General features: G+C 55.3%; 1 protein-coding gene across 1 annotated transcript in view; it reads left to right on the top strand.

Annotated features, from left to right (window-relative positions):
• Window positions 1–21,430, top strand: part of SDC3 (syndecan 3) — a 38,641-nt gene that overhangs the window by 6,990 nt on the left and 10,221 nt on the right. The gene's annotated exons all lie outside the window — the stretch shown is intronic.

Raw genomic sequence — 21,430 nt, 5'->3', positions numbered from 1 at the left:
TTCCAGGCTCACAGATGGGAGTCCTCAGGCTTGGAGATGGCCTGGGGCCTTGCCCAAGGATTGGGGCTGATCCTCCAGCCTGTGGTCTCCCTGAGCCTTCTGACGCTGGTGGCATTCTACCCTTTAGAAGAAGGCCTGGAGATGTCAAGCCACCGGCCAGGGCTTACATGCCTGGGTGCTGGTGAAGCTGGGTGTTTGGTTGCTTTGCAGCCTACTCTGGATTCTGTCTGTCCTGTTGCCAACCTGGTCATCACACTTCTTCAGGAGCAAGGTTTTCTAAGATGAGTGATGAGGGTTGGGGGTTTGGGGGTGCTGGGGAGAAATCTGAGGGGTGGGAGTTGGGGGTGGGGGATAATACTGATTAGGGCCTATACCCCACTTCTGGGATGGGCCATGGGCTTGCTTCCCTCTGGGGTCAGCCTCAACTCAAGCCCTCCCAGAACTCTGCACCACCTTGTGCTGCCAGCCAGGCCCTACCCCCCAACTCCCCACCCCCATCCCCCACCCTCCAAGCTCTGCTCACGAGCCCAGACTTTAATAAGGGTAATTTAGAATCAATCACCAGCAGGATCTCAGAAATCTAATTGCAGCAAGCTGATTGCCAATTCGACTGCGGGCACCAGGGGGCTGTGGGTGGCTCATTAGGCCTGTCTTCCCTCCCTGGGCTGGGGTTTGGGGGGCCGTGTGGGGACTGAGCAGGCAAGGCTCCAGGAGAGGTGGGGGTGGCAGCTATATTAGGAGCAGGGGAAAGCTGTTCTTACTTCTTGGGGTGTCTGGCAGAACCCAGATACTGCCGCCCTCTCCAGGGTCCATGGCTAGAGCAGGCGCCCATGTCTGTCCCCACTGTTTGCTCACCCACCATACATCTACTGCGACTCCTCATGGCCAGGCTGCCATTGAGGGTGGCGTGGAGGTGTCCGCTGCTGAGTTTTACCTGGTTCCTGCCCTCAAGTTTGCTCCGCTGCTGGGGAGCCAGGTACTGTGGTGATAGCGATAGTGGCCAGTCCTTACAGAGCGCATGCGATGTACCAGGCACAGTTCCACATACCTAACATGCTTTATCTCAGTTCTTACCACGACACTATGCAGTAGGTATTGTTACCCCATTTTACAGATGGTGACACAGAGGCCCAAGAGCTTAGGCAATGTATTTCAGGAGTGTGCTTCCCGAGATGCCCTGTTGTTTGGTAGGGTAGGCCCAGGAGGCTTGGGGCCTGTCTCTTGATGGACTACTCTGTTCATTCTGCAAACGTGAATTGAGCACTTGCTGTGTGCCTGGCCCTGTGCTGGGGGCTGTGGGTGTGCAGGGGTATCTTGTGTGTGTCCTGCCTCTTGTCAGTGAGCCTTGTTTGGTAGGTTTGTGTCCGTGTGAGGGCAGGCATTGAAGAAAAGCAGGGAGGAGGCCCTGCTTCCCTCCCCGACGGGTTTGAATCCCAGCTCTGCTGTAGAAGCTGTGTGAATCTGGGCACGCGACTCCTTGAGTTCGCCTTTTCTCCTCCTCTGTCGCCTGGGCCAGTAACTTCTTATTCACTAGGCTGGGATGAGGAGCAGTGCTGGGGGAGGGGCAGCTAGTTAAAAGGAAGCTGCTGCTGAATAGTTACTTGTATTTTACTTGTTTTGATGGTTATACTTTCCCTAAGATTGTGTCTCAGAGTGAACCGGCTTCAGGCATGTCCTGTGACTATGGGGCAATGTGCTGCCTCCCACCGCCATCCCCAGCATCTACTTTCACATCTGTAAAGTGGGGAAATTGGGCTGGGTGACCCAGTGGCTCTTCCAGTCTTCACATTTGAGGAACTCTCAGAAAGACCAGAAGCCAGAGAGGGCAGGAGCTGACCTGGGGTAGCCCAGCTGGGAAGGGAGGGCAGGCCGGCTGGGCTGGGCAGAGGACAGGAGGCCTGCTTCCTTCAGGTGGGCTGTCTGTTATTCCTCCTGGGCCAGGGTAGGAGGTGCCCTTTCCTTGCCCATCACACTGAGCACTTCTGTCCCAGCCTCTGGGACATGATCCAGGCCAGTTGGGGGCTGGGCTGCGAGTCTGGTTTCCTGGGCAGAGAGTTTCCTGGGCAGGGAGTCCAGTGCCTGAGGTCTTGTCCGTACTCTGCTGCTGACCTGCCAGTCACTTTTAGCTGCTGTTTACTGATGTCCCTTCTGTGTCTGGCTTGTGCTGAGGACTAGGAACTCTGAGGGGGCTCAGCCTGGTCCCTGACCTCAGGAAGGTTCCAGTGAGGTGAGGGGCTGAGGAAGTGAGTCAGGGGAAAGAGAAGTTGGTTTTTGGCTCTAGGGAACCAGGGAGGGCTCCCTGGAGGAGGTGTCCTTTGTTTCAGGCCTTGAAGGATGGCAGTAGATTGATAGGCAGAGGGATCAAGATGGACAAAGGCTCAGAGGTGGGAAAGGTCTTGATATAATAGGGAAGTGAAATGTGGTTAAAGGCAGAAACTCCCAGCTGGGGGAAGGGAGCCATATGTGAAAGTGGGAACATATTTCCCTTGGAGAGGGGAGGTGCCATTGCTGGAGGGCATGCTGTGTCTAAGGAGAGTGTGTTGCTTCTTGCATGTAACAGACATTCACTGGGCACCTCCTGGGTGCCTGGCCCTGTGCCACAGGATGTTTTGGGGCTGAACAGTTGAACAGCATAGTGCCTTGGCATGGGAGACCCCAGTGGCTCACAAGGTGGGCTTTAGTCCAAAGCAAGGCATTGGGTTCCATCCTCAAGGTAGAGGACATTGGTCTGTAAAATGGGTGCAGCCCCATCCTGCCCTGGAGGGCTGGCATGTGATGCCAACAGGAGCATGGATGTGATAGTATTAATACTGAATGATGCCTATTGAGGGCCTGCCGTGTGCGATATACGCTGCCTAATGTCTTACGTATAAAAGCTCACTCAATCCTTACAAGCTTATGAAGGAGACACTGTTATTACCTTGATTCTACAAAAGAGGGAGTTGAGGCACAGAGAGGTTAAAAAGCATGCCCAAGATCACAGAGCCAGGAAGTGGCACACTTACTAGGATTTGAACCCAGTCAGTCTACCTGGGGTTGCAAGAGTCAGACGTGACTTAGCAACTAAGCCACACCACCAGTCTAGTGTCAGAGTCTATCCGGTGCATAAGCGCTGCTGCAGGCTACCTTGTGTGCCATGAACTGTGAAGGGTGGTGCCTGAAAGGATGGATTTAAGGCCGCTCAGGTCCTGCTGGGCGAGCCTGGGGGGATGCTGTGGGGGAGCCCTGGCCCAGGCTTTGGGCTCTTGGCTTCCGTATGGGGCTTCTGTGTTGCACGTGTTCTGTTCAGCTTGGGCTGTGGGCTGAGGCCAGCCCAGACTCGGGAAAGATCAGAGGACTAAAGACGATTTGTGCTGGAAGGGCCTTGGAAACACTGTTGTCCAACTTTTTCATGGTCCTGAAAGGGAAACTGAGGCCAAGAGAATGACCTCATTGCCGTGGGTCTTTTGAGAGGGTCTTTTTTGAGAGCTAGTAGTTCATCCTTTCTGGAGAAGGGCGTGGCAAACCACTCCCGGATTGTTGCCTGGAGAATCCCCACGGACAGAGGAGCCTGGTGGGCTACAGTCCATGGTGTCGCAGAGCTGGACACACTGAGCAACTAAGCACAGCACAGTTCAACCTTTTTGTTTAACCTACAAGGAAGTTGAGGCTCAGAGAGGTACAATGACTTGCGTGAAGTAACACAGCAAGGCTGTGGCTGAGCTGGGACTAAGAACTATGTCCCCTGACTCCCAGGCAGGACCATGTCCCTTCTCTTTACCTGTCTCTTTGTGCGAAGACTGCAGGCCCAGCTCCCACTGACCTCTCCCAGGAAGCCTTTCCTAACCTCTTCAAGAAACTGAAAGTGAAGTCGCTCAGTTGTGTCCGACTCTTTGCGACTGCATGGCCTGTAGCCTACCAGGCTTCTCCATCCATGGGATTTCCTAGGCAAGGGTACTGGAGTGGGTTGCCATTTCCTTCTCCAGGGGATCTTCCCGACCCAGGAATCGAACCTGGGTCTCCCGTACTGCAGGCAGAGGCTTTACCCTCTGAGCCGCAGGGAAGCCGCTATGCCAAACTGATTCTATTCAGTGCTCTCAGGGTGCTTCTCTAGCCTCATCCTTTTGCCCCACACCCCGCTACCACCCAAGACTCCTGGCTATTCCCTGAGTACAGAGTACAAGGTTATCTCTCTTGCCTTCCAGTCTACCCACACGCTCTTCACCCTCCATGGACTGTTATTCTCCAGCAAACTCCTACTCATCTTCCAAAACCCAGCACAGATGTCCCCTTCTCTGGGGATCATTTACCAACCTCTCCTCCCAGCTCCCAAGCACAGTGAGCCCTTCTTCAGCCCCTTCCCTCCTGCCTCCCAGGCACCGCTCTTCTACAGGCGATAGGATTCACTGCTGAGCTCTGTGACATCAGCTTTACAGTCTGGCTCCCCACAGGGTTCCAGCCTTACCTCTCTGGAGCCCTCACCTGGATACATGGTTGCAGCAGCGGCCCCTGCATTACATCATCTCGCTGGTCGGCCTCACACTTATTAGTTTGTTTCCTTTCTCTCAATTCAGACATTGCTGCGTTATTTCCTCCTCTTCTGGAGCCTCCTCAGTCTGTTTTACTTCTGGCTCTCCCCTGCTGTCACACCGCCTCCTGTCTCCCCAGCGCCCTACTCCTGTGGCCCCCAAGCCTGGAGAAGAGGCGAGTGGGGTCTGGCAGTGGGGAGCGGTGGGCACCTGCTGCCTCATTACCCAAGGCTCAGGCTTGGTTGCGGGAGCTCCTCCCCCTCTGTCCTCTGTCTCCCCGCCCCCACCATCTCCTGCCCACCGCCTCCTCTGTCTCTCCGTCGGTCCACTGTACACACCTCCCCTACCCTCCATCCTTTTCTGTCTCCCTCCTCCTGCCCTGGTTCCCCCGAGGGCTCTGCCTCATTCCCTCCCTGGAGCCTCCCATCTCTCTGACTGCGACCCAGGGCGGGTAGGACCTGAAGGGGGACAGGAGTCTTTGGGGGCCGAGGGGTGTTTAGGGTCAGGGCTAGAGGGGCAACTCTACTCCTCACTCTCTGGGCCCAGGAACCCCACACCTCCACGCGTTCCCTTCATCCTCCCCTCCAGAAGCGTAGTTTCCCGGACAAAGGGCCACAGGAAGCGAGCCCCTGGTCGCACTGTTTGGATGAAGATGTGGTGCCTAGAGACGGAGCTTGGATGTTCAGGATCCCCAGCAGTGAGAGGCAGAACGTCTCCTCCAGGGAGCTGAGCCCCGGCTTGGCTGAGTTCTGTTGTCCCGTGAGGCGGGGAGCTGGAACACTCGCTGGGGACAATCTCAGATCCAGTCTGTGTCTGGGGGGCTGCCTGCAAGGCTGTGGTTGTGCCCAGGGTGATCCTCTATCTGTGTGGAGCTAAGGCCGCATTTCTGTTTCGGTTCGGGGGAAGGGCTGGGTTTGTGGGTGTGCGTGGTGCTGGTGTCTGTGCTGGTACACGCGGGGCCCAAGGGTCCCCGTGGGTAGGAAGGCCGTTTGTGGCTGCTCCTTTGCCATCAGCTGTTTTGGTGGCTCTGATGTGAGGCTGGGGGAATCAGGAGCCCCCTTTCTCGGCTGTAAGGGGGCGTGCTTCCAACACCTGGGTGGCCATGGTATCAGCAGCTCCCAGGAGGACAGCAGACAGTGTCTCCCAGGAGCCACTCTGCCACCTCAGGGTGGGGGGATTGATGCACGGCTAGAAGCACGTGCCCATGCAGACCCATTTGTGTGTGTGTGAAAGAGCACACACCTGTCCTGCGCACACGTGTGGAGACACAGACCCCTGTATGTGGACACACAGGCACTCAGAGACAGGGATACACATTCCCCCCACATGAGCCACTCACAGAGAGACAGCCCTTGTGCTCACACGAGCACACCTAGGCCCACATCTCAGGCATCTCAGCCCACCTAAGACAACCTGAAGGTGTGTGCGCACAAATGCAGCTGCACGCCTGCCCACAAATGCCCCTGCAAGTGCCGCCTGCATGCCTCGCGCGCACACACACACACACACACGTATATACATGGGTTGCTGGGCTTCTGAACTACCAGGAATATGTCCGTCCTTAATCCCAGCTCTTAATCCCAGAGTCCAGGGAGCCCAGGCCAAGGGGGCAGCTGGTCAGCCGGCCTCCTTAGAGGTGATTAAGGCATGGGCGGGGGCGGGTGCAGGGGACGCAGAGCTGTGTCTTCTGCCTGACCTCCAGGGATGCCACAGAGCTCAGAGCTTGGGTTCCATCTGAGACTTGGTTACATGGAATTTACCAACCCTGGGGTGCAGACCTGCTGGGGAGGCCAGCCAGGGGTGTGGCTGGTGTGTCTCCAGGGAGAGTGACAGCTGCGTCAGGCCAGGGGAGGCAGTCACTTTATTTAACCACCTGCCTGCTGGGGCTTCAGTGGGAAGCCTTCTGGGCATTCTGACCTCTGGGAACCCTGTTTGTGGCTGAAGTGCTTCTGGACCAAGCAGGAAAATGAGGCCCAACCGGGAGATGCTGAATTTGGGGTCCTGAGTGGGAAGGAAGGTGGTCACTGAGACAAGGGTGGGATGGGGAGGAAGTGGGGGCTGAGCTGGGCCTCGAAGGTGTCTGTGCCTGGGGCATCCGAAGATACATGAGGACACATTGGGCTGTCACAGTAGTGGGGGCTGCTGCTGGTGGCATTTACTGGGTGGGGGTCAGGGCTGCTACAGGGCCGGGAGAACTGTCCCACCCCGGTGTCCGCAGTGCTCCTGTTGAGAACCGCAGTCAGGTCAGGCACCCTGGGAGGGGTCAGCGTGGGCCACAGCTCAGAGGTGAGACTATCCCCAGCGCGCTGTGGGAGGGAAGGCCGTGCGTACTGACCAGGGCGCCATAGTGGGGCACCGAGGTTGTGCAGGCGGAGTCCTCCTAGCCTGGCCTCCTCGCTTGGATGTGTCTGTGTGAGTCTATAAGGGGTGGCTGTGATAATGGTGGAAAAAGGGTGGTTCTGGTTTCAGACTCTGATGGCCGCTCATCAGCTGGGTGACCTTGGGCAGCTGTGGGGTGGTTTTGAGAATGTGGGTTTCCTTGGCTCAGAGTCCAGCCAGCATGTTGTTGCACCCAGAGCTGGTGGCCAGTAGCGGTCATCGTGGGGGCAGTGGTCATGAGAGGCTTCTGTCACTGCAGAGGTGACGGCCACCTGGGGTTTGGGGAGCAAGCTGGTCCTGGGAACAGCTCTCTGTCGTGTGTCCATCTTGAGCCTGGCTTTTCCAGTCCAGTCCTTTTCTCCCACAGGCTCTGTCTGTTCTGGCTCCAGGGCTGGACCTTTTGGACACATTCATCTGGGTGTCCCTGGGCTCTTGCTCTGGTGTGGGGCTGCTTATGGTGGAGCCCCTGCTATGCAGAGGGGAACCAAGTTGGTATGATTGGGGCTCTGATGGCAGATGCCCAGAACAGGGCCTCTGAGCCTGCCTGCAGAGGGTCAGGTTGATGGGTCAGCTGAAGGAGTTTTTGGTCTGGGAGTCATGTTTAAGTGAGAGGAGGATGTGTCTCCCCCTTGGACTGTGGGGCTCATGAGGGCTGGGCACTCAGGGTCCCTAAAACCCTGTGGGTGTTTGGACTTCATCTGAACTCAGGATGGGGGCAGAGCCTATGGTGGGGCCTGGGGATGGGCTGGCTGGACACCAGGATGCCCTGGACTGGTAGGAAACTGGTGAGGATGCTGGGGCGATGACAGGGGAACGCTGAGGTTTTCTCTGGTTCCCTCCGCCCACAGCTGAGACAGAGGGCTGGGGGGGATCCCCATGGGGCTCCTGGCTTCCCCCACCCTCCGGGTTTGTTGTGGCCCCCTGCCCTGGAGCCTGAGGGGCCCCCTCTCCCCTCTCAGTGACCAGACAAGGAACAGGGATGGCAAGGTGGTGAACCGGAGCCTGGGAACTCAGGCGGCGCAGGCTTCAAACTTGGATTCAGCTTGGTTGGGGTTTGGGGGATGCCGAACACCTGTCAGAGGCCCAGCCCTTGGGACAGACGGGCCTCTGCGCAGCGAATAGGGAGTGGAAACCAGCCTGGGGCTCGGAGGCTGCCAGTTGGGCTGGGGGGAGGCGGGTGCCTGGGAGCTGCAGGCAGGGTGGGGCGGGGCGTGGGGGTGGGCCCCGCGACCTATCTGTCCTCCCACGGTCCTAGACAGACAGACAGGGGCGGGGCAGACGGACTTATCTTCAGACTCACCTGCATGTCACCACTGGGACCCTCCGTCCTCCTAACCTCTTCCCTGGCAGGGACGTATCCTCAGGTCTCCTCCTGAGGGCAGCCAGGGGCCAGCCACATGCCCACAGGGTCCAAGTGGAGACATCCCGGCACCGCCAAAGGCTGGAGCTGGGGACACTGGGATCTAGCAACGCAGGTGGCAGCCAGCTTGAGTTTGGAGCCATCTGCCTTCTTGGGGTCACTCTTGGCTGAGCCTGCCCCTTCCAATGGCCCCACCTGACAAAGTAGCCTTTGACAAGCACGGGGGAGGCAGCTGCTATGCTGGGGCTCTCCCACTTGTGGTCTGCAGAATCAGTGTTTGCCCTTTGGAGGCTGAGGCTAGGGAGGCTAACCTGGGGCTTAGTTAGGGTTTACTAAACAAGGTAAGGAGAAGGAGATGGCACCCCACTCTAGTACTCTTGCCTGGAAAATCCCATGGGCTTAGTTAGGGTTTACTAAACAAGGTAAGGAGAAGGAGATGGCACCCCACTCTAGTACTTTTGCCTGGAAAATCCCATGGGCGGAGGAGCGTGGTGGGCAGCAGTCCATGGGGTCTCGAAGAGTCGGACACGACTGAGTGACTTCACTTTTACTTTTCACTTTCATGCATTGGAGAAGGAAATGGCAACCCACTCCAGTGTTCTTGCCTGGAGAATCCCAGGGACGGGGGAGCCTGGTGGGCCGCCGTCTTTGGGGTCGCACAGAGTGGGACACGACTGAAGCGACTCAGCAGCAGCAGCAGCAGCAAACGAGGTAAGGAGGTGAGCCAGGATAAGGCTTACCTCCTCTGCCATCTGAGCATTTGAGTTGAGGCTCTGCTGTGTGACCCTGGGCAAGTATCTCACCCTCTCTGAGTGGCCATGATACATTCATTCTTCTCTTTTAAACAACAGCTTTATTATGATTTAACTCATGTGCTGTACAATCCACCCATTTAAAACATATAATTAAAGGAGTTTTAGTATATATACAGTTTGCAACCACCCCCAATATTATTCATTTTTATTACCCCCTAAAAGAAGCCCTATACCTATTAACAGTCACTCCCTATTTCCCCCCAGTCACCCAATCCTGAGCAATTGCTAATCTGCTTTCTGTCTCTGTGGATTTGCCTATCCTGGACGTTTAATATTAGTGGAATCATATACCATGTGGTCTTTTGTGACTGGCTTCTTTCTCTCAGCATAATATTTTCAAGGTTCATCCATGTGATAGCATGTATCAAGACCTCACTTCTTTTTTAATTGAATAATATGCCATTATATGGACACATCACTTTTTTTCTTCTGTCAGTTGACAGATATTTGGGTTATTTCTACATTTTAGCTGTTACAAATAATGCTGATATTTTTAAAATGTGTGGACATATGTTTTCACTTCCCTTGGATGTATTAACATATGCCCTTGGGGTCGAATTATTGGGCCATATGGTGGTAACTCTATGTTTAACCTTTTGAGGAACTGCCAGACAGTGTTCGAGAGTGACTGAACCATTTTCCGTTGCCACCCATGGTACGTGAGGGTTCAAACTCCTCCACATCCTCACCACTACTTGTTATTTTCTGACTTTCTGATCACATTATTCTTGCCTCCATTCATGCCTCCAGTATTTATAGAACACCGGTATTTGACAAGTCAGGGTGCTCACTGCAAAATTGAGAAGAAAATTTATCCCTTGAGTTGTTTAGAAGATTTAACAGCACCATAGCTGTAAAAACCTCCATGCATTTAGTGACAGACCATGATTATCAAGGGGAGAAGCTGAGGGTGGTCAGGAATCACGGGGCCTCTGAGAGCAGATGAAAAGAGAAAGAAATCTTTGTGTTCTGACTGCAGACTCGGTGTCAGAACCTTTGCTTCAGTTCTCATGACCTCTGGGCTCTCCTGTTGGCCCATCTGCAGATGGGAAAACTGAGGCTCTGGCCCTGCACCTTGCCTCACGGTCAGCCAGCCGAGAGGTAGCTAGGCTTTAGCCTGAGAGTCTGTTTGGATCACTTCATTTATTCTTTCCAACCCTTTGAGATTGGTACTATCACTTTGCTTATTTTGTAGAAGAGAACGAGGCTCAGAGAGGTAGACTTTCTTGCCTAGGGCCAGTGCTGGGATTTGGATCCAGGCAGTCTAGCTTCAAAGCCCCTGCTTACTGTGAGGTAAGGTCCCGCCTGTCTCCTAGGACCCAGGAGATGAGGGTGAGGGCTGTGGCGAATCTCACAGCATGTCATCTTGGGCTGACAGCGGGCCCTGGCGGCAAATGTGCCCTAGGCAGGCCTCCTCCTGTTTTTTCCTGACTCCTTGCTCTGTGCCTCAGTGTCTCGTCTAGGCAATGGTGTTGGGGGCCCCTGAGGTCCCCATGACTCATATGGAGCCTAGCTTTTTCTGTCCCATGGAACCGCTCAGAAGCCAGGGGAATCGTCCTGGGCTGGGGGTGGGGAGTTGCATCTCCACTGTGAGTGAGTTTGCACTGGTTCTAAATACCCTGGCAAGTGGAAGGGTGAGGGAGACCACAGCTAGACTCCTTGGGAGGCTGCACACTCACTCCCGCATGGGCACATTTCATGTGTGTGGGTGGTGTGTGCCTAGCGTGTGCCTGGGGTGGCTCTGAGGGGGATGGCAGAGCTGTGTGTCCCTGCACAGCTGGAGGCACTGGCAGGGTCTGTCTGGTTTTCTGGAGTCCCAGAGGATCCCCAGGGCTGGCCAAGTCTCTGCGACCTCCACCTCTGGCTTCAGGTGGCCCCCAAGACAGGGCAGAAGCATCCTGTGCCCTGTGGGCTTGCGTTTCCTGAGGTCTCATTCTGTGGGGTGAGGACCAGACACACCACACTGGGGTCTCTCTCTGCTTTCCCAGTCCCTCCCCCACTACCAGCTCCCCATCCCACCTGCCTTGCTCCCCTCAACTCCATCCTGACTTGGCCAGCTGAGTTCTCTGTCACTTCCAGCAGGTCGACTGGCTTGAGTCTATGGAGTAAGGAGGCCCATTCCACCTGGTCCCGTCCGTAAGGGGCCTGCCGCTTAGTGGGCGCTCAGTAAATGCTCCAGCCTTCCCAGCCCACGCCTGGTTGTGAAGGGACCAGAAGTGCAGGCTCCACTGGGAACCTACTCTCCTGCATGTTTTGCATATAATTTGCATATTCATTTTATGACAAACAGCTGGGATCAGTTCTGTCTCTCTTCCCTCCTCCCAGATGAGTTGGAGCCCTGGTTGGCTTTTGGAGGGATCGGAGAGAACATTGTCCACCCATCTGGTTTTATGGATGAGGAGACGGAGGCCAGAGGAGAGGGCCCTGCCTATAGTAATTAGAAAAGTGGGTGAAGCGGGTCTGTAGGGGTGATCCCATTCACAGTATTCAGTGGATGACTATTGATGGAGGCTGACTGTGTCCCAGTCACTGCCCCCAGGAGCTCTTCAAGGGGGAGCTTAGACAAGGCATTAGACAAGGAGGTCAATAAACAAGCTAATTTCAGTCTGCGGTGGGCCATGAGGAGTAAGCCTGGTGTTGAGAGCGATGATGTGTGGGGAGGTTAAGTGGGTGGAGCTGGGGGTCAGGGAGGGCCACGCTGAGGAGGGGAGCTTTGAGCAGAGACACTGGCTCATGCCCCAGCACTTACTAGTTGCCTGGTAACTGCTCGGTGTGTCACAGCTGGAGTCTTGGTACATTGGGTTTCATCATCCCATTTTGTGGGAGGGCAGACTGAGGCCCAGTGAGGTGACGGAACCTGACCAGGGCTCTCTGGAAGTCAGGATGGGTTTTTGTCTGTCAGTCCAGGAGATGTCTCCCAGGGCTGAGTCTGTTGGCAGGGTCGGTTGCAGAGCCTGGAGACTCAAACCCAGGGGCACCTGCTGGTGAGTCGTGGGGTGGTGGGTGGGGCTGCTCACCTGAGCTGGGTCACCTGTCATGGGAACAGGACTTACCTTTCCATTTCTTCTCATTCCGAGTCTGTCTGTTCTTGTGCAGGGTGCTGGGCTGGATGTGGGGGATGGTTTATAGACTCTGAAGCTTTCCTGCACCGCCCCTGCTCCCCCTGACCTTGAGGAACTTCCTCATGAGGGGTGGAAGCAGGTGTGCAGGTCCAACTAATCCAGGGTTCATATTTGGCCCCAGTTGCTGTGTGACTTTGGGCTAGTTGCTTCACTTCTCTGAACTTTGGTTTGCCCATCTGTGAAATGGGGCTCATAATCCCTACTGGTAAGATGTTCATGAAGAGAAATGAGGCCAGGTGCATATATTAAGCACATGCACCCTCTGTGGGAGCTATAACTGTTGCTCAGGGTCAGGGGGAAAAAAAAATCCCATTGTGTCCCTACTGGTGGCTTAGCAGCCTCAGTCTCCTCATCTGTAGATGGAGGCAGTAGAATGTGCTTCCCAGGGTGGCCTAGTGGGTTCCATGAAGTCTGGTAGAAGGGGCCCACTGGAGTGACGGGAGACGGTTGTGGCCCCTTGCCCCCGGAAATGACAACCCAGTGGAGGTAGATCCCCAAGAAGGGACTTCCCACTTCAGAACAGGCGGGTGGTTGGCAGGAGGTGGCCTTGAAGGGGAGGCAGTATTTGAGCTGCCAGAGCTTGCTGAGCATGTCCCTGTCCTGTGGCTCGCAGGAATCTGTCTATAATAGTACCTGGTACCCAGAAGGTGCTTCATGAAAAGTACTGCTTGTCCTGACTGGCTGGTCAAGTAGTTGCTGGCTGGGCAGAGCTGTGGAAGAGTGTTCCAGGAAGCAGGAATAGCACGTGCAAGGCCTGGAGGGAATCCACAAAGGATTCAGTGTGGGAGGAGCATGTGGGCTGGGCAGCTGGGGGCCTCAGTGGGTGGTCCTGCTCTCAGACACAAGCTTGGGGACAGGAATAATTGAGCAGGGTGAGTCAGGGTGGCTGAGAGGGTGACGCTAGAGGGCAGGTGGCTTAATGGATGGAGCGGTGACAGGGGCGTTCCAGCCCTGGGCTGAGGAGGAGGCTGCTCTTCCCAGGATTGCGCTGTCAGCCTCTGTTCAGGTGTAGGCGACAACAGTGAGGGCCTGGGGCTGGCAGGGTGGGAACTAGGCTGTTGCAAGAAGCTGGCGGGTGGCCTGTGGTCGAGATGTCTGATCGCTGTAAGCCAACCATGGCTGCCAGCCGGTCAATGCCGGGGGAGGGAGCTGGGCCCTGCCAAGCCAGCCAGTCTGCAGTGAGACGCAGCTCTGTAGGCATTGGGCCACCAGCCTGCCAGCTCCCTCGGAGGCTTTTGTGTTCATTTCCTTTCTGCTGGTTCCTCTGTTTGCTGGTAACTCATGACCAGCCCCAACAGGGGTCTCGGCAGAATGACTGGGGTCGGGGGGCAAGGAATTTCAGAGATCCAGGGAACGGCAGACAGGAACTCAGAGCATGCTATTTCTAATAACAAAAGTACTCTGAGTTTATTGTAGAAAATTTGGAAAATACAAACAGATCCTGAGTGAGAAATGAAAAACCACTTGTAATCCCACCACCCAGAGAGAGCCCCCTGGGAACCTTTAGTAGAATTCAGTGTTTAGAAATACACTTTGGTATTGAGTTCATTACCAAATGAACTTTTGGTAATGTTCATTACCAGGATCAAGTTCTACGTATTTTTTCTTTAACCTATTTTTTAAACTTAATGATGATCATAGTACTAACAGCCAACATTTACTGAGTAATTCATTAATGTGTGGGCACCCTAAGTCTGTTACAGTGAACCCCACGAGGTGGTTATTATCTTTGTGTAGGAAAACCAGGCTGACAGAGTTAAGTACCTGTCCAAGGTCACCGAGGTATTGAGAGACAGAACTGTTCGTATGATCCTATCAACAGTCATGCCGCATTGCCTCCTGACAACCAGAGTGTACATTTCCCCATGCCCTTGCATATTCTTTGAAATGAGTTAAAAAAAACCCTTTTGTTATGCATTTATGCCTTTTAACAACCTGATTAGACAGTGTGGATTTGTGAAAACACAGTTATTGAGAGCTGCATAATATTCCATGTCATGGTTGTGCCCTAAGTTCTTTAACTAGTCCCATGATGTTGGGAAAGTAGCTTATTTCCCCACTTTCTCTCTTATAAATAACACTGCCCTGGCTCTCTTTGACCCAAGGGCTGAATTCTTGGGCACCCAGAGTGTCTGAATCAGAAAGGCGGCTTAGAGCTCCAAGCCCTGGTTCATTTCCAAATGAGACTTGGAAATGCAGAGACAGGGGTAGGGGGTTAGGGGGTCGGGGGTAGCTTGTCTGGGTCTGGGAGGCTGTGGGCACCTGAGCCAGGATGCTGCCCACTCTCTGGTCCAGTGTAGATGAGGAATATTGCCATCGTGGGGAGGGGGTTCTGGGGAGGATGGTTGGGAGTGCAGGGGTGGGTAGTGGAGAAGGGGATGGAGCTGATGGAGTGCGGCTCTGGGGGGGGTGGGGAGACTCTGCTGTCAGAATGTCTCTTTGCAGAGCAGTTGGCTGAGAGGGGCCCTCTAGGCTACCCTTGCGGGAGATTTGGGGGCAAGTGTTTGGAATAAGGGAGGTGGGGAGATGTGTGGGGGACCGGGTGTGTGTCTGGGCTGTGCTGGTTGTTTGTAGAGGGGCCTTCTCAGCCCTTGTGCCCCCTTCTCCTCCCCCAGGCCCCTCTGCTCCCCGGGACTTGGGGTCCGTAGACCCTTCCCACCGACGCAGCCTCTGTGCCCCGCACCCCTCCGGCAGCCAGTAAATGTGGCGGCTGCTGGGTCTCCAGCCAGAGCAGCTGTGGACGGTGGCGGGGTGGAGGCCGAGGTGTCCCCCTTCCCGGGTCTGGACTCCCCATTGTGTTGCCCCCTTGGCTGTCCTGCCGCCCAGAGCCTGGCCCTGGCCCACATTCCTGTGGTGACGCTCCGGGTCTCCGGGCTGGAGCTGGTGAGCGTGAGGGGCATTGAGTTCTCACAGGACTGAGGGCCTTTTGGGGACGGGGGGTGGTGGTGGGGTGCTGGTGGGGATGGAGCCTCTGGGGATCTAGAGGGCTCTGCGGAGACCACCCTGCTTCCGGGAGCGGGTGTGAAGTCCCACTGTGTGTCACTGGACTGATCGCTTCACCTCTGAATGCTGCATTGTAGTAGGCTAATTCCCCACCACCCTCTCATCCCCTTTCTGAGCCTCCGTGTCTGCCTCTGTAAGAAGGGAGAGTGAACTTAGTGATCACTCAGGCCTGAAGGTGGGGTCGGGGTTGTGGGATGTACCGCAGTAATAGTAACAAATGGTTAAGTGCCAGCTGTGTGCTGAGCAACAAGAGTGCTTTTGGTGCATTATGTTACTTGATTCTCAAAACAGCTCCATGAAAAATATAGTATTATTTAACCAAACAGAGGCTCAGAGAGGTTGAGTAACTTGCCCAGGGTCACCCAGCAAGTAAGCAGAGCTGGGCTTGAACCCAAGTCCAGCTTGGGTTCAAGAACCCAAAGTTGGGCCCCCAACCATTGCTCACATGCCCTCTAGTCACAGGAGAGGGCAGCCCAAGTCTGGCTAATGTGGGGAAGGAAGCGCGGGCAGAATTAATTACACTTGATTTTATTCTTAGTTTCTGCAGCATGATTAGCACTGCGCAGGGTGCTGGGCTCCTGGCCCCCTGCCAGCTGACCTAATTTGTGTGTCTGTCTCTGTAGCTCGCCCTTCCTCCCCGCTCCCCCAGCATCTCCTTTTCTCTCTGTGCGCTCCCCTGCTGTGTGGCTTTGGCAAGCCCACCTAGGCTCTCTGGGCATGAATAGTGGCCTCTGCAGCCTGGGTGTAACTGTCTTGATTCTGCTCCCTTCAGGAGTTCAGTGAGGCTTACGTGAGATAAAATCTTCAGAATTCATAATGGAAATATTAACATCCACCTAGCAATAATCCCAGCTACATTTCTTTATTCAGCTCCCAGTGTTGGGTCCTGTCCTTAAGCCTATTACATGCATGATCTTCTTTGATCCTCACAGCACCCCTGCGAGTCACATACTGCAGTTGTCATCCCCATTTTACAGATGAAAAAACTGAGGTGCCAAGAGATTCAATGGCTTGCCTGATGTTCGATGGGTAGTGAGGGGAGGAGCTGATTCATTCTGGTTTAACCTCTGTGTTATCCTGTTTCTCTGGGCAGGCTCGTGATGAGGTGGGGGGGCAGGTAGGGGGTTGCTGGGCATGAGAGATTCTAGACTTCTGGTCTCCAAGGAAGGCTTGGAAGGAGGCTGGGGACCGCAGGAAGGAGATGCCTTGCTTTTCTGCCTGAACACGTCCCCTCCTCCCAACCCCACTAGAGAGGGACGGTGGTGGAAGTTACCCACCCCAGTGGCTCTAAAACCCTATGGAGAGGATCAGGTAGGGGTGGAGAGAGCCAGTGGCTGGCAGCTCACGTCACTGCTGGTCCCATCGGGGCAGGGAGCCTGAGTTACTTCTGTGGGTCAAGGCTGTAGGTCAGCATAAAGTAAGATGGTGACAAGGCGGAAGTGAGGAAAAATGGCAGGGGGTATGTCCATTGGGAAAGGTGCCACGTCTCACCTGGCGTGTGTGTGCTTGTATGTACCCTGGAGGGAAAGTGTGTGTGGTGTGTGCATGGTGCGCGTGTGTGGAGGGGAGTGGAGGCAGGTGTCAGGGGCCTGTAGCTGGTTGTCTGAGTGGGGGCATGTATGTGTGGTGCCGTGGGTGCCTTTTCATGGACGCATGGGTGGAGCTTGTAGGCAGTGGGTATTTGGGAGCATTTGGGTGTTTGCCATGTGCCAGCGTGTGTATGGTGTGGGTGGGTGGTAGTTCTGAGCTGAGGTTGTTCAGGGGCTGTGGGTCACAGGTTTAGGAACTCTAGATGAGCAGCAGATTGGGGGCGACCTGGAAGGTTTGGAGGAAGGACCCAGAGGCTGAGGACCCACGGTCATGTCTCAGTTCTAGACCCCAGGCTCAGTGCCTGCCTCTGTGAAGTGGGTATAATGAAGTCGTGGGAGGCTCAGTACCTACATCTGTGAAGTGGGTATAATGAAGTCGTGGGAGGCGGTGCTGGTTGAAGCCAGTGACACAGGTTAGAGTGCTTCCAGCACCTGACCTGGGATGGGGCCTCCACAAGGGTAGGCACTGGTCTCTAGAGCCCCCTGAGGACCCTCAGTAGCTCCCCCAGCTAGCTTGGAGTTTCCTCCACTGCTGGGAGAGCCTCTGGGTGGGTGTCTTGGCCTGGACAGGTGGTGGCAGGAAGCAGAAGATGCAGGGGCTTCCGCAGTGAGCTGTTTGTGTGTGGGGAGTGCAAGCGTGAAGAAAGGTTGTTTACAAGTTGTGAGGTTTGGTCAGAGTCCAAGGGGTCACTGCCATGGGGAATATGAATAGCAATGCTTGGTTGTGGGGAGGGTCTGTGTGCGCCACCCGTGTGGTTGTGGATCTTGTCGAGCTTGTGTGGAGTGTGTATTAGGTGAGGAGAGGGGGGCAACTATGTGTCTGTGTGTGTGCAGCTGGGGGGCAGCAAATGGGTGAGCCTGTGGTGGAATGTGCTAGGCTGTTGTCTGTGAGTTGTGGGTACACAGGTTGGGGTCAGTAAGTGTGGATCACGACTGTGTGTGCGCGTCTGTGCTGGGTGGGTGGGTGTGGGTGTGTGTGTGTGTGTGTGTGTGTGGGTGTGTGGGTGTGTATGCATACAGGCACCCTTGTTTGGGATATGTTTATCAGGCATGGGAGGGTGTGTGGTTTACCTGGAAGGGACATAGTGAGGGTTGGGAGAGGCTGGCATTTGACTTGGGTGCTCTTTTAAGGGAATTGGTACAGATTATTATGCTAATTATGCATGGAATTATGCAAATAGGTCATTTGGGGGTCAAAGGCTGTTTGTCATCACCCCCTCTGGTACTTGTGACTTCAGGCTTTCCCTGCTATCTCCCAGGTTCTGTTCCCCAACCCCCCTCCTCTCTGCAGCCCTGGTAGCTTCAGCACCCCTATAGCGTTCCTGGGAGGGCCCTGTGAGCACTAGTCCCCCAGGGAGGGGTACAGCTGGCACTTAGGCGTGGGGGGTGTGCGGGCAAGATGGAATCCTGCACCCCACCCCACAGGTCTCAGGTGTCCCAGGGTTAAGTTTCTCGGGGTGAACTCAGGGGTGCCTGGTTGTTGGCCATCACCCCCTCTACTCCATCCGGGGGCTGCTCATTTTTTGGAAAGAATGTTTTCTTGGATGCAGGTTTGGAAAATCACTGAGGTGGCCCCTTCCCCAGCTTTGTGTCTGATGAGCGTGAGGCTAAATTAAGATGTGAGAGAATTCTCTCCCTCCGCCTCCCACTCTTGCCTTCTCTCTCTTTCTCTTGCACACCCAGCCCTCCCTCCACTCCCTCCTCCCTGTCACCCCCGCCCCTGCCCCTCTGACCCCTGGCTTCCCTCTGTCCTTGCATCTCTGTCCCCATCCGGTGCCTCGCCCTCCCCCTCCCTGTCATTCTCTCTGTTCTTCTAGGATCTCTCCCTCTCCTGCTCCCCCCACCTCCCGCCCTCCTCCCCCACCCCCCCACATCTCTGTGGGGAGCTGGAGCTCCTGGTCCTTAGCATGGAGGAAATGGTCGTCATGGTAACGGTTGTCATGTCGATGGCTACTGAGCTAGGGATGAATAGTATCTAGGTGAGAGCTACCTGAGTGGAGGCTGACAGGTTCACAGGAGGCTCCATACTTGTTTCTGAGCCTCAGAGCTGCACCGCGTGTGCCCCCTTTTAGTGTCTGCACCCCCTCCATGTATGTGCCTGTTTGCACCCAAAGGCATGCCAACACACAGTGCCTTTCTCTGGCTGCCTCCCTCTGGCTGCCTCCCTCTGGCTCCCTCCCTCTGGCTGCCTTTAGGTGAGTGTGTCAGGGTGTGTCTGGGTATGTCATTTCAAGGCTCTGTGTGGCGTTGCAGGGGTGGGCGGTTTGAATTTGTGCAAGCCTCTCTGGGAGCAGGTTGTTAGGGGCTGCTGTGTGGTGCTGGTCACTGTGGAATCATGAAGACTCCCTATTTTGGCCCCCCACCTTTACCCCAGTTTGGGGGTCCCCTGAGACCACAGACTTCTTGGGCCCTTTCCTCCCAGCTAAATGGCTTTCAACTTCCCTGAGTTGCGTGGAAGTACGTAGAGACAGTGAAGATGCTCTGGGGGAGAGACAGTCTGGGCCCCACCTCTGCTCGGGCCCCATCATGCTGCGTGTCTCTGGCTTTAGGCTGCTGGCCTAAGAATGGAGCAGAAAACCTCCAAGGGACCCCAGCTAAGCTGGGGTCAGAGAGGCTGGTGGGGGGGGGACCACCTAGCACCTTCCCTTTGGGTCCTGGGGATTTATACCTCTGGTAAGTGGGAGCAGAGATGGCAACTGGGGAAGGTTGGATGGTAGCTGCTCTGAGCTCCTGAAATGTCTAAAACGGGGGAAGACCCGGCAATTAGTCACGGAGCAATTACTCTAATTGTTCCACTCCATGACTCACTGGTAGCAAGTAAATACTGATTAATTCATTACTTTGAGACTGTGTGTGTGTGTATGTGTGTGTATGTGTGTGTGTGTGTGTGTGTGTGTGTGTGTTGGGGGGAGGGTGATGGGTATGCTGGGGGGAATCTCCTGGCTCCCCGCCCTGGCCTCCTGCCCTGCCTGGCCTGGGTAGGGCTTTAGAGCAGGTGGTCGAGGCTCGGGGCCCAGAAGCCAGGATCGGGATCCTCTCTCTAGCTCCATAGGAACTCCAGGAGGGGGCTGTCAGGGGCAGAGGTGTGAGAGGCTGAGCACAGGTCGTAATGCTGAGCTAGCCCCTCTCCTGCTAACATACCTTCCATGGCTCCCCATGTCAGTCAAACAGTAGGGGTATTCAGACTCCGTGTCAGACCTTCTAAACTGCTGAGTACTGTTTTTACAACTGACGTGCAGTCAGAATAAAACCTGACCAGTTTCCAAGGGAAAAGTTGCCAGCTGAATCCTGAGAGCCTGTGATGGGGCTTCCCCAAACTGAACTCTGGCCTGTCCTGCACCCACCCACCCCCTATCCCCACTACCCAGGAATTGCATCCTCCAACACTAAGCCCATTCCTTCCCAGATACTTGCTGATACCCACTGTGTGTCTGACATGGTCCTGCTCCATCAAGGTATAGTTTACTGGGGGTGGGCACAGTCACAGAAGAAGTATATACCCATGCCTGCCCAGCTCACAAGTGGTGAGAGAGGTGAATTCAGAAGCACTGGATGGATGCTCTGAAAGCTCAAAGTAGGAGGGCTTCTCGGAAGAAGGGATGGGGAGTGAGAGTTAGCTGGTGGGAAGTTGGAGGATGAGAGGATGGGAGGGAAGAGTGTTCCAGGTGGAGGGAACAGCATGAGTTAAGGAGGCAGGAGACACCAGGCAGGCGTGTTCCAGGAGCAGACCGGGACCGGGTGCCTGGACTGCAGGGGTTCTGAGGGACCCTGGATGAGGCCCCCAGACCCAGCCCTGGTGGCACCGGCTCTACTTCCTCACCTTGGAGCCTTTGCCTATTCTGGTCCCCCTGCTTGAGATGCCTTGCTCTATTTCTTCTTTTTTTCTGTCTAGTTCAATTGTTTAAGACCCAGGTGCTAATAACCCTCTAGAGCTGAGCACCAGCTCATCTTTCTCTGAAAGCTCTCTGGACGCAGGGACTGTGGCCGGGCTCAGTCTGGATCCAGGTTTGCGCTCCTGTCTTTGATGTCCTTAGTGCTGGCTCTCAGGCCGGGGTTGCAATGGGGCAGGGTGGGGGGATGGTCTGGGTCCAGGAGCCACAGCACCCCACCTTCCCAGGTTCTGATTCTGGGAAGAGTCTTGGACCTGGAGGGCTGGACTCCCCTCACCCTGCCAGACCCTCAGGAGACCCTTGTTGGCAGACAGAAGTGGCGTCCATGCCCTGAGCTAACTCTGGGCAATGAAATACTTTGGAGGGAGGTTTAGACGGGGGGAGTTGAATTTGTTTTGGGGAAAACCAGAGCCAGGAACTCCACTCCTTTCTCTCCGTCCCCCACTACCCAAGTTTCTTCCCTCCCAGAGCCCCAGCCCTCCCCAATACCTCTGTCTGTCTGATGGAACGAATGGACCTGCCTTTGGGATTTTGAGGTGCGAGCCACTGCATCCCCAGCAGAGTCTGGATCTCGTCACATCACGTGCTCTCTGGTGGCCTGGGGCGGTGGGGCTTCAGTCTTCTAGGCTGTGGAAGGGGGCAGATGGGGCTGCCCTGTGCTGAGCACCTGCTGCTTTGAGGTGCGCTCAGCACATATTGGCACACTGCGTGCCCACAGCACCCTGACAAGGCAGGAAGTGGTGATCCGGCCTACCGCGGCTCTC

This window comes from Capra hircus, chromosome 2 (genome assembly GCF_001704415.2).
Source record: "Capra hircus breed San Clemente chromosome 2, ASM170441v1, whole genome shotgun sequence".
Lineage (NCBI taxonomy): Eukaryota > Metazoa > Chordata > Mammalia > Artiodactyla > Bovidae > Capra > Capra hircus.
This window is presented reverse-complemented; position numbering and strand designations above follow the sequence as displayed.